The sequence below is a fragment of the Podarcis raffonei genome, chromosome 10, assembly GCF_027172205.1.
Source record: "Podarcis raffonei isolate rPodRaf1 chromosome 10, rPodRaf1.pri, whole genome shotgun sequence".
Lineage (NCBI taxonomy): Eukaryota > Metazoa > Chordata > Lepidosauria > Squamata > Lacertidae > Podarcis > Podarcis raffonei.
Genome location: NC_070611.1, coordinates 49716755 through 49727262, shown reverse-complemented (window position 1 = coordinate 49727262; position 10508 = coordinate 49716755).

Sequence of the window (10508 nt, the reverse complement as noted above, 5' to 3'; positions counted from 1 at the left end):
ACGCTTTCTGCTGAATTGCTCTGGGACTTCTGTTCAAAAATCCTGCCCAAATATCAACCACATGTGATCCTGCTCCTCCCAATAAGTCCTTTGTAAACTAAGGCAACCCCCACCCAGGCTGCCTGTCCAATAACAGACAGGCATAGTGGACAAGATGTTCCTTGACTTAAAAATAAATGCTGGAAACTTGTGCATGCTGACGGCAAACACTTTGGTACAATAAAAAAATTGTCCAGTAGCACCTTAGAGGCCAACTAAGTTTTTTCTTGGTATGAGCTTTCAAGCTCTACTATATTTCTACTGCGTCAGACCAACATGGCTACCTACCTGAATCTAGAACTTTGATACAATTTAATATAAGAGAGGGCTTCCCCCACTCCACAATAACAGCCTATTATTATTATTATTATTATTATTATTATTATTATTATTATTATTATACTGCCCTATACCCGGAGGTCTCAGGGCAGTTCACACAATAAAAGCAAAATATAAAACCACAAAATGCATAATAAACAAAAACTCCCATATTTTAAAAGGGCATAGGATGTCAGTTAAAATCAAGCAAAGGTTCAAAAGGAATGTTTTTGCCTGGAGCCTAAAGGTGAATAATGAAGGCGCCAGGCGAACTTTCCTGGGGAGAGCATTCCACAGATGGGGAGCCACTGCAGAGAAGGCCCATTCTCATGTTGCCACCCTCCAGACCTCTCGAGGACGAGGCACACAAAGAAAGGCTTTATTGTGAATTAATGCAAGAGACCGCCACCCAATAGCAGCACACATGGCAGGGTGGAACCATGCAGCTTAACTGCTTCTTAACTGGACAGGGCTGGAGTGGCTGAGAGATTGTGGCTCTACAGTTGCACTGCCAGGATGAGGGCCATCTTACCCATAGGCACTAGGGGTGCGGGGCACCCGGGCGCTGGGCTCTCAGGGGCACCAGGCCGAGAGTCTGGGGCCCGAGAGTTGAGTCCAGGGAACAGCCCGCCTGTCGGTCGGAGCACTGTGGCGGGCTATTCTGCTGCGAGCGGCTCTGCACCGCGAGTTCGGGGGTGACCGTGCCAGCGAGACGCTGAGGCAGCAGGCCGGCTCCACCCTCCTGCATGCCTGGGTTTGGGCAACCTGGGGGGGGGAGCACCGGGCATATTTTTGCACCCCAGTGCCACATATGTTTAAGACAGCCCTGCCCAGGACGGCTTTCACTACCAATCTGATGCTCCCACCAGTGTACCGATGTGGCCCTGACCTCACCACTGCAACACCCCAGCCCCATCCAACGACAGTATCAGAAAAGTAGCTCTGCCACACCACACCGTTACTGCCTCTGTTTCTTAAAGGTGTATTTTGAGTTCCAAGCAATCCCCAATCAGGTAAAAGTAAGACTGGAAGCAGTTACTGGGACCCAGGAAATCCTTAATCAATTCAATCAAATTGATGCTTAAAGGAGAAGACTACAGAGTTCACTACCTTAATTGTCTGCAAGACCAAAGCAAACAAACCACTCAACCAAATGACTGTAGTGCCTGGGAGACAAGACTGACACCGCACCACACTGATCTGTGATTTACTGAAAAAGGATGAAGTGAAATGTGAGCCATTATAGCAGAAACAGCTCCATGACTTGCTTTTATGGCCACAGAACCCCCTTCCTCTCCCCCCCCCGACATGGACACAGACCCCATTTCTTAAGTTCGATTGTAGTATCACTGGCAGCTCAATTTTGCATTAGATAACTGCAAAGTGTTATATAACTCTGTCTTATCTACCAGACATGCTCCCAAATTGTGGGAAATGAGTAGCTGTCTGTGGAACATATGACAAATTCAGGGCCAGTCATTAGACAGGGTGAGGCAACCACCTCAGGCAGCAAATACTAGAGAGCAGCTATGGCAGACGTTGGCAACTGTTGGAGTGTAACAATGCCTGCTGTGGCTATAGAGATCGATATGGGAGAGACATGTTTTGTTGCAGATGGGATAGATGAAGGCAGGTGTACCATGGTGTTTCTTCTCTCTGTGCTCCTCCCAGTGGTCATTCCTCCTCTGGGCACTGCTGTGGATACATGACCTGACTGATTGTCTCCAGGTGCTGTGGTCATCTGCAAGGTGTTTGGTAAAAGGGCACAGAACATGGGCTTTCAATATCTCCAGGAGTTCTTCCAAGTTTTTTCAGTCTTTCATTTGCTCTTGTTGATGTGAGCATAGGGTTTGTTCTTAGCTATAACTAAGTGGACCACAAACTACACATCTGTACTTGATGTTCAAAGGTTGTTCTTAGCTACAACTGACTGCGTAAATGAACACACGCACACATACACAGGGTCGCTGTACAATAGATGTGCTGTGTAATGTTTTCCAGAAACTGAAAGATCTCCCTTCCCTATCCAAGCTGAAGGATTACTCCAACACTGAACAAAACAGAGTCATTTAATCTCTCAACCCCCTGTATTTATTTTTATACGACAACGAACCAGCTTTGTACTCTTAGTTTCAGAGAAAGATCAGGGGCTCTGGATCCAGGCTTAGATAGGAGATGAGAGAACTTTATTTATTTTTAAAGTGGATGGTCCTTTTGGTGTTGTGGGGGTCAAAATAGAGCAATGTAAGAGCTTATTGCTAAAAGCCGTTTCCCATGTTACTTTTCCCTGCTAGCTTAATGAAAAGAGGAGGAAGGGGGGAAAACAGCACCCAGGTATGCAGCCAGAAAACATCTATAGACAGAGCAAACCAAGATGCTTGTTAGACATGCATCTTTCTTAATGCACAGTTGGCCAGACATGGTCTGGGGGGCTAATCCATATGTGCGGCAATAATCAGGTGGTAAAGGTCTTCTTGGGCTTCACCACTTCAGAATTCTCCCCTGGCCACACCCCTCACTGGTCCTGCTAAGTCCCCAAATGTTTTCGCCCACTTTGAATGTGTCCAGCTTTTCTGGATGCAGAGGGGTTTGTGAGGGCATGTAAATCTAGCCTATTGTACAAAGGTAAAATTTACATTCCTATCCAAACCTATCCATTCTTAAGGAAATCAGCCCTGAGTGCTCATTGGAAGGACAGATCCTGAAGCTGATGCTTTGGCCACCTCATGAGAAGAGAAGACTCCCTGGAAAAGACCCTGATGCTGGGAAAGATGGAGGGCACAAGGAGAAGGGGACGACAGAGGACGAGATGGTTGGACAGTGTTGTCGAAGCTACCAGCATGAGTTTGACCAAGCTGCAGGAGGCAGTGGAAGACAGGAGTGCCTGGCGTGCTCTGGTCTATGGGGTCACAAAGAGTCGGACACAACTAAACGACTAAACAACAACAACAAAATTTACATTCATTGCTCTACCCACTTTTGCCTCTGACCCCACCCACCTCTGACATGTGGCCTTGAGAAGGTCACCCAGATGGGAATGCAGCTCTCTGATTGAAAGTTTCCTCACCCCTGACTTAGTTTCCTCACCCCTGACATAGTCTTCTGCTATGGGTGGTGAGCTCTTGCCATTTTAGTTCTCATCTCTCCTGCCCCAAGATAAGACTTTTTTTTGCATGGGGTGAGAACTGCCACTCAACCCATTCCCAAATGCAGGTTCCAATTATTATTATTATTATTATTATTATTATTATTATTATTATTATTGGAGCATTTGGTCAAGGGGCTCTCAGTGAGCCACCCTCCTCTTCAAGACACTGCTGCTCACTTGCCCTCTCCCTCTGGGTTCAAATAGCACAACACCCCAGAAGGAGTTGTTGCTCCATCTCCTCAGTTTTGTCAGAGGACAGGTGAATAGGCAGCATTAGCAAAGAGGAGGGCCTGCAGGACTTGACAGCTCCATACTGATACTCTCGAGATGGCCAGCGTTTGAGAAGCCCCAAGTACAGTGCTTTGAAAGCCCAGTTGGTTGTTGGTGCTTACAAGGGCTGACCTGACATCTGATCTAGGGCAGGTGGGTGTGGCTTGGCCGAAACAGCCTCCTGGGCCAAATGGGGAGGGCTGGTGGGCCTAATTATGCCTGTGGGGCAAAGGTTCCTCAACACTGCTCTGAGGGTGGCAGTGGATTATGGATTTGGCAGGTGCCCAATGAAGCCTGCCTCTGACACCATCAGTGCCCTCTCCTGAGGCTTCATTTGACATGAATGTTTAAAAAATGTTATTTGGGGGTAAGCTGGAGAAGAGGGGGGCTTGCCATGCTCTGTCTCTGACTGCAATCTCCAAACAAACTTCAAAAGTTACACTTGCATGGAGGGAACAGAAGTTTTCTTAGAGCAAAATCCATACTGTGTAAAGAGAATTGTTAGCCCAAGCTTGTGAAACAAAGTTTCTTGTTAATTAAATCCATATATCATGTTTACTGTTTTCTCTATGGCAGAAAGTGTGTGGCCACAATGGGCCAAGTGTTTGTACAATTGATTCTTTGCATTCAAGACTCCTGAGGGGTAGTGGAGCAGATGGTCAACCAATAAAACATATTGTCTTCCATTTGAGGGGAATGTCTGCTAGACTTCCACAGCTTTAATAACTTTATTTAATAAAAAAAACCCACACCCCAACTTCCTTTCTTTTATTCTGGCTGTTCAGAGTGTATTATTTGCCACAAATGTTGCCCTGCCTAGCTCTGTTTCATCTGTGCCAGTACATCCGTAGTCCTTAGCCACCCATTTTAACTGTCACAAGCTTCTCGTTTTAACTTTACTGGGCCTTGTGATTTATTACGTAACCAATATCTCAGCAATGACAGTGAGGCGAATGTTTAGATGCATTGGGCTCAGGTCCCATCCCATACATTTAAAGCACTCTTATGCCACTTTTACAGTCACAGCTTCCCTCAGTGAATCCTGGGAACTGCAATTTGTTAAGGGCGCTGAGAGTTCTTATGACATCCCCTCACGAACCTTCATTTCCAAGCAACCTTAATAAACTACAGTTCCCATTACAGTGGTACCTCTGGATGAGAACGGGATCCGTTCCGGAGCCCCGTTCGCATCCTAAAGAGAACGCAACCTGTGTATGTACATGCGCGGGTTGTGATTTGCCGGGTCTGCTCATGCTCGTGACGCCATTGTGAGTGTCTGCGCATACACGAGCGGCAAAACCCGGAAGTAACTCGTTCTGTTACTTCCGGGTCACCGTGGCGTGCAACCTGAAAATGCTCAACCTGAAGCTACTTTAACCCAAGGTATGACTGTTTTCTTTTGGGGAAGCATCAACTTTTAAAGTAGTATAAGAGTGCTTTGAATGCATTGTTTGGAAGTAACTTCTGTTGTATTTTTGCCCTCGTCCCCCCTCGCCCCCTTCTCCTCTCTCCTGTCACAATATACTGTATGACACATCTTCTCAGCCATGATATTGCTAGCCTTTTATAAAGATTTTGCCTAATGTTTTTATGTTGTTGTGCTTTCTGCTTTCTAAGAAGCAGTTATCGTTCCCTTTTTACGGCATGATTCAGACTTGAGTCCTATAGAGGCACCCAGAGATAGGAAATACAAACTAATAACACCATTCTGTCAAAGTAACACCCCTTCACCCCTTCTTAGATGACTCTACATTCCTCCTGTGATGCACCTTATGCTTAGAATGCCCTCCCCAGGGAGAGGGGCTTTACCTCCAGGACCGAGCTCTTGTTTTGCATGTAGAAAGACCCAGTATCTGGCATTTCCAGGCAGGACCAAAAAACATCCTGGCCTGAAACCCTGAAGAGCTGCTGTCAATCAGTGTAGGCAGTACTGAGCTAAATAGACCAACACATAGCCTCCAACATTTTGGAAAGGCAAAGCTGGACACACGCTCACACCATTCTGCTGCCCCCCTCACCTGCCCGCTCACTTGCTCACCACTGCCGCCCGCCTGCCCACTCGCCCACCAACCCCTTGCTGCTGCTCGTCCACCCACTCGTTTGCCCACCAGCCCTGCCCACTTGTTTACTTGCTGGCACTGCTCATTCACTGCTGAGGCTGCCTGCCATCTGGCTTACCTTAGTCGCCCTCTCCTGGGGATGAAATGAATTGTAGTTTCGGAAGGGGGTCATGTTGCTGAGGAACGGAATGCTGCTGCTGCTGCTGCTGCCGCCACCCCAGGAACTGCTTTCATGGCCCCGGTCCTCAGGCAGCATGAAACTGGGGCACCCAGGGAAGAAGGCAGAGCCTGGGGTGTCTTCAAAGAGAGTGGGAGCATCCCGCTTAAAACGGGGCACTTGGCAGGTATGCCACCAGCTAAACCAGTGGTAGGCAACCTAAGGCCCGTGGGCCGGATGCAGCCCAATTGCCTTCTAAGTCCGGCTGCGGACGGTCCGGGAATCAGCGTGTTTTTACATGAGTAGAATGTATCCTTTTATTTAAAATGCACCTCTGGGTTATTTGTGGGGCCTGCCTGGTGTTTTTACATGAGTAGAATGTGTGCTTTTATTTAAAATGCATCTCTGGGTTATTTGTGGGGCATAGGAATTCGTTCATTTCCCCCTGCAAAATATAGTCCGGCCCACCACATGGTGTGAGGGACGGTGGATCGGCCCACAGCTGAAAAAGGTTGCTGACCCCTAAGCTAAACTGTAGGCAGTTTCCTACCCATCCTATCATGCAACAGGATAGCACATCATGCAGTAAGCATGCATAGATGGTAGCAGGAAATGCTGCTCTACTTATAAACTGCTTAGAAACATGTGTTGGCATTAAGCAGTAGAGAAGCTAATAAACAATAAGAAAAACATTCTAACAGTTTTGAGCCTGCCTTTCTTCCGCCACGGGGCCCAAGGTGGTGTACTTTTCGTTCCCAGGTGGTCACCCATCCACGCATTGATCAGACATTAGTTGGTGCTGTGTATTGTGCCTAAATCTCAACATTTTATCCCTTCTCCCCCCTGCAGCTGCCACCTGCAGCCCCTAAATCTGCTCCACAGGGTTGGAGAACCTCCAGAGTAGATTTAGGGGGCATGGCAGCTGCAGAGAGAGGGGGAGCCACAGAAAATGACTTGCTTTCCCATTCCATGGATGGAAGCCTGACCATCGGCTGAGGCAACACTGTTGGATCCAAGCCATTAGAATTAAACTTAAAATTGTAATGATTGTATTTCTCCCCTTGAGGTTTTTTTTTAAGCTTCTTGAAAGGAGTAGGAATTGCCTGTGTTTTTCTTCTCCCCCATCTTTCTCTTTTCTGTCTTTCAGTTTCTTCTTGACCCCTTTTGTTCTCTGAGGAAATCATCCATTCATGGGAAGCTTAGACATACTCAAGGCGTGCAGCCAGATGGAGGCAATTTTGAAGGCCATAAATTATACCATTTCAAAGAAATTGGTTCTGTGTCTTGAATGTTGCCCCATGTCAGCCTGTTCTACCAGGTCAGAAGTGAATATTTTTCCTCTTATTTAACATTTCTGTTATTTTGAATAGTTTCAAAGGAAGAGCTGAGATTCCCCGGATGGCTGATTCAGGGCATGATACCAAATTGCAGACTTGCCCCATGACGCTGCGGCAAAAGTGTCAAATACGCACAACCTGGATCATAAAACAGACACAGAACTGCTACACAGAGATATGCCATTTAAGGGCTGCCATGAATCAGCCACTGAACAAGCACAAGGGCCAGGTCATCCAAAACTGTTGTTTCATCTTCTGGAAGTCAACAGTGGCTGAAGGAATTGGGTTGGAGCTAGGGCTGGTCTGAAATTTCTCAGAAAAGCTTCCCTTTCCCCCCACTCCAACTCCTTTTGCACTGTTGAATATTTCACTCCTTCTCTGGAGAATATTCAGAAAAATACTTCCCCAGTTTGGCTGTCATTTATTAATTTTTTGACACAAATGTGGATCCAGTTTTAATATCTCTGATTGTTGAAGGAAGCAACAGGCTTGTCTCCTGCTCAACTTAGGTCACTGTTTCATACAACCACCAAGATAAATTAATGAGAGAGTTTCACTCAACAATAGTGTTTCAGCTGAAATTTCCTGCAAAAGATTGTGGTTGTTACTCTTTTCTCTGTGCTTCTTCTGAACCTTTGGAGAATTTCAGTCCTCCTATGGAGAATATTCAGCAAAATGGCTTCCCCCAAGTTCATCATTCGTGGAGAATTCTGAGAGGCCATTTTTTGCTTTATCCCCAGGTGGGACTTCCCATTTTGTGTAGTTCCATGCTTCTTTAGGAGAGGACTTTCCGCCTTTCCTACACTGCAGCTCCTTAAGTTACCATTTAAAGAGCAAGGCCAGCACAAGGGGGAAGGGTTTCTCCATCCTTCCCTGTCACAAAATCTCCTCACTAAAATCCCACCCCACCTCAACTTTTTTTATAACCCACTCAGGAAAACTAGATGTAGGTACTTGTATCATTCCTCAGGTGGGGAATGGGGTGGGATAAAACCAGTACAGGGAGATGATTTTTAACCACAACTACAAAAAATAGGGGAAGGGGAAGGGACTAAGAAGCTCCTCACCACTACCCAGCCTTGCAACTATTTCAATTTTCCACCTGAGATTGCAGCCTCAGGGACTACATTGTGTATTTAGGGAGGAAAAAGCTCCCCCTCAAAGAACCAAAGGAGCCATACTGCCTCCTGGGGCAGCGGGATTACTTGGAGGGGGCGCTAAGAGGCAAGGAGGTGGCAATTGAGGCACATAGTGTATAAATAACTATCATACTTTGAAAAACTGGTATCACTGGGTCAAGTTCATCAGTTTCTCTCAATTAATTAAACTAACTAGTTTTAATTGGATTTTGAACAAATGTGCAATTGATTGCCACTGTTTTGGATTTTATTGCGTTGTCATCTTCCGTAGTGGGTCATGCAAACCACTATTCTGAATAACTTTTTTTGCAGGATAGGGTAGAGGGGACTGAGGATGAGTTTATGGAACCAAGAGTGTAGTGGCCCAAAAATGTTTGGGAACCATTGGTCCAACATAACCTTGGAGCTGGAGCTGCAAGCCAGAGTGTTCAATCTGCACCAGTTTGCTTCTCTAACACCAGGTGAAGGGTTTGCAACGTTAGAATGCCACTGACAGATCCATGCATCATGTTTTGCTGCCTGGAACATTTACTTCAGGCAATATCCTAAAACCTCAAGGAAGCAGAGAGGGAGCAAGGGAAGCAGAGAGAAGACTCTATTTTTGGAAGCTGCAAGAAAATAATACACCCAGGTATACAGCAGGAGAACAGAAGTGGGGGATTCAAATGAGCAGTTTCTCACACATTCTTTTTCTCCCTGTCACTTACAATTTCTGCCTAGCAGATAGAATTTGATTTCCTTGAGAAAATTATACCTCTCTCCCTTGCTCATTGGATCACAGACTCATTTAATGTGACAATCCTTTTTCTTTTCTTGTTTCTTACCCCTACTTTTTTTTGAGAAGCACGTCTTAGCAAACCCAGCCTCTGTCCAATCCACCACTTTGCAAGCAGTGCCCTGTACTTGATATCTGAAGGGGAAAGCGACACATAACAGACACACAAGAAATAGAACTTGCTCATAGCTCCAGGCAACAATGAAACTGGATGTTGGAAGGGAAGTTCCTTCTTCTCATAGCTTGTAGTTAAACTATAAATTCCGTTGCCACAAGAGGTAGTGATGGTCGCCAACTTGGAAGGTTTTAAAAGAGGTTTAGATGACTTTGTGGAGGATGAGACTCTCAGTTATTATGTTTCTATATGTGTTGGAAGCCACCCAGAGTGACTGGGGGCAACCCACCCAGATGGGTAGGGTATAAATAATACAATTATTATTATTATTATTATTATTATTATTATTATTATTATTATACCTATGATGGCTACTCCTACGCAAATGGGGAATTACCTGTACTGTACTGCTTCCTTGTTTGCTGTCCTGGGCTTCTTTGGGAGGAAAGGCAGGAACAAACAGTAATAAGTAAATAAAGAAAATAGTCATTCCCAAGCAGGACCCAAGCATAAGAGCAATCTCTCCTGCTGAGCTTTCCAGGAGCTGGTAAACAGAAGCATGTCTGCCTCCAACCATAGAGAATGCTCAGCCATTATGGCTAGCAGCCATTGATAGTCACCTGCTCCCCAAGGACTCTGGGTCTAATCCATCAGAACTCTTTGTATGTTTTGAACACACTAACTTGAGAATAAGCCCCACTGTGCTGGGTGAGATTTATTTCCAAGTAAGCATTGGGTTACGTTTTAGGTTGTGCTACAGCCATTACCGTCAGACCTACCATAACATTCATGGCAACAGCAGACGACTGCTGTTAGACGGTAGCTTAATTGGGTGTTTTTAATGATCAAATTGAATTCTGATTGAATTCTGTTCATGGCTTGTATGGTTTAAAATTGCATTTTTATTATTTTATATCAACCTCCATGGGGGTCCCTCCGGGTTAGAAAAACATGGTAAATTAAATCAAAAAATTAAACGCATTTCCAGTACAATGCATGAATTGCTGCCTGATCATTCCCTTCAGCCTGTCAGTGTGGTCTCTCACTGCTCTCTGAAGTCCCTCTGGTTGTTCATTATCTTTAATGAGCTGAGGTGTCTAGGAGGGAGCTCTGCACACCAGATACACTTGGGCCAAAATCCAGTGTTTGG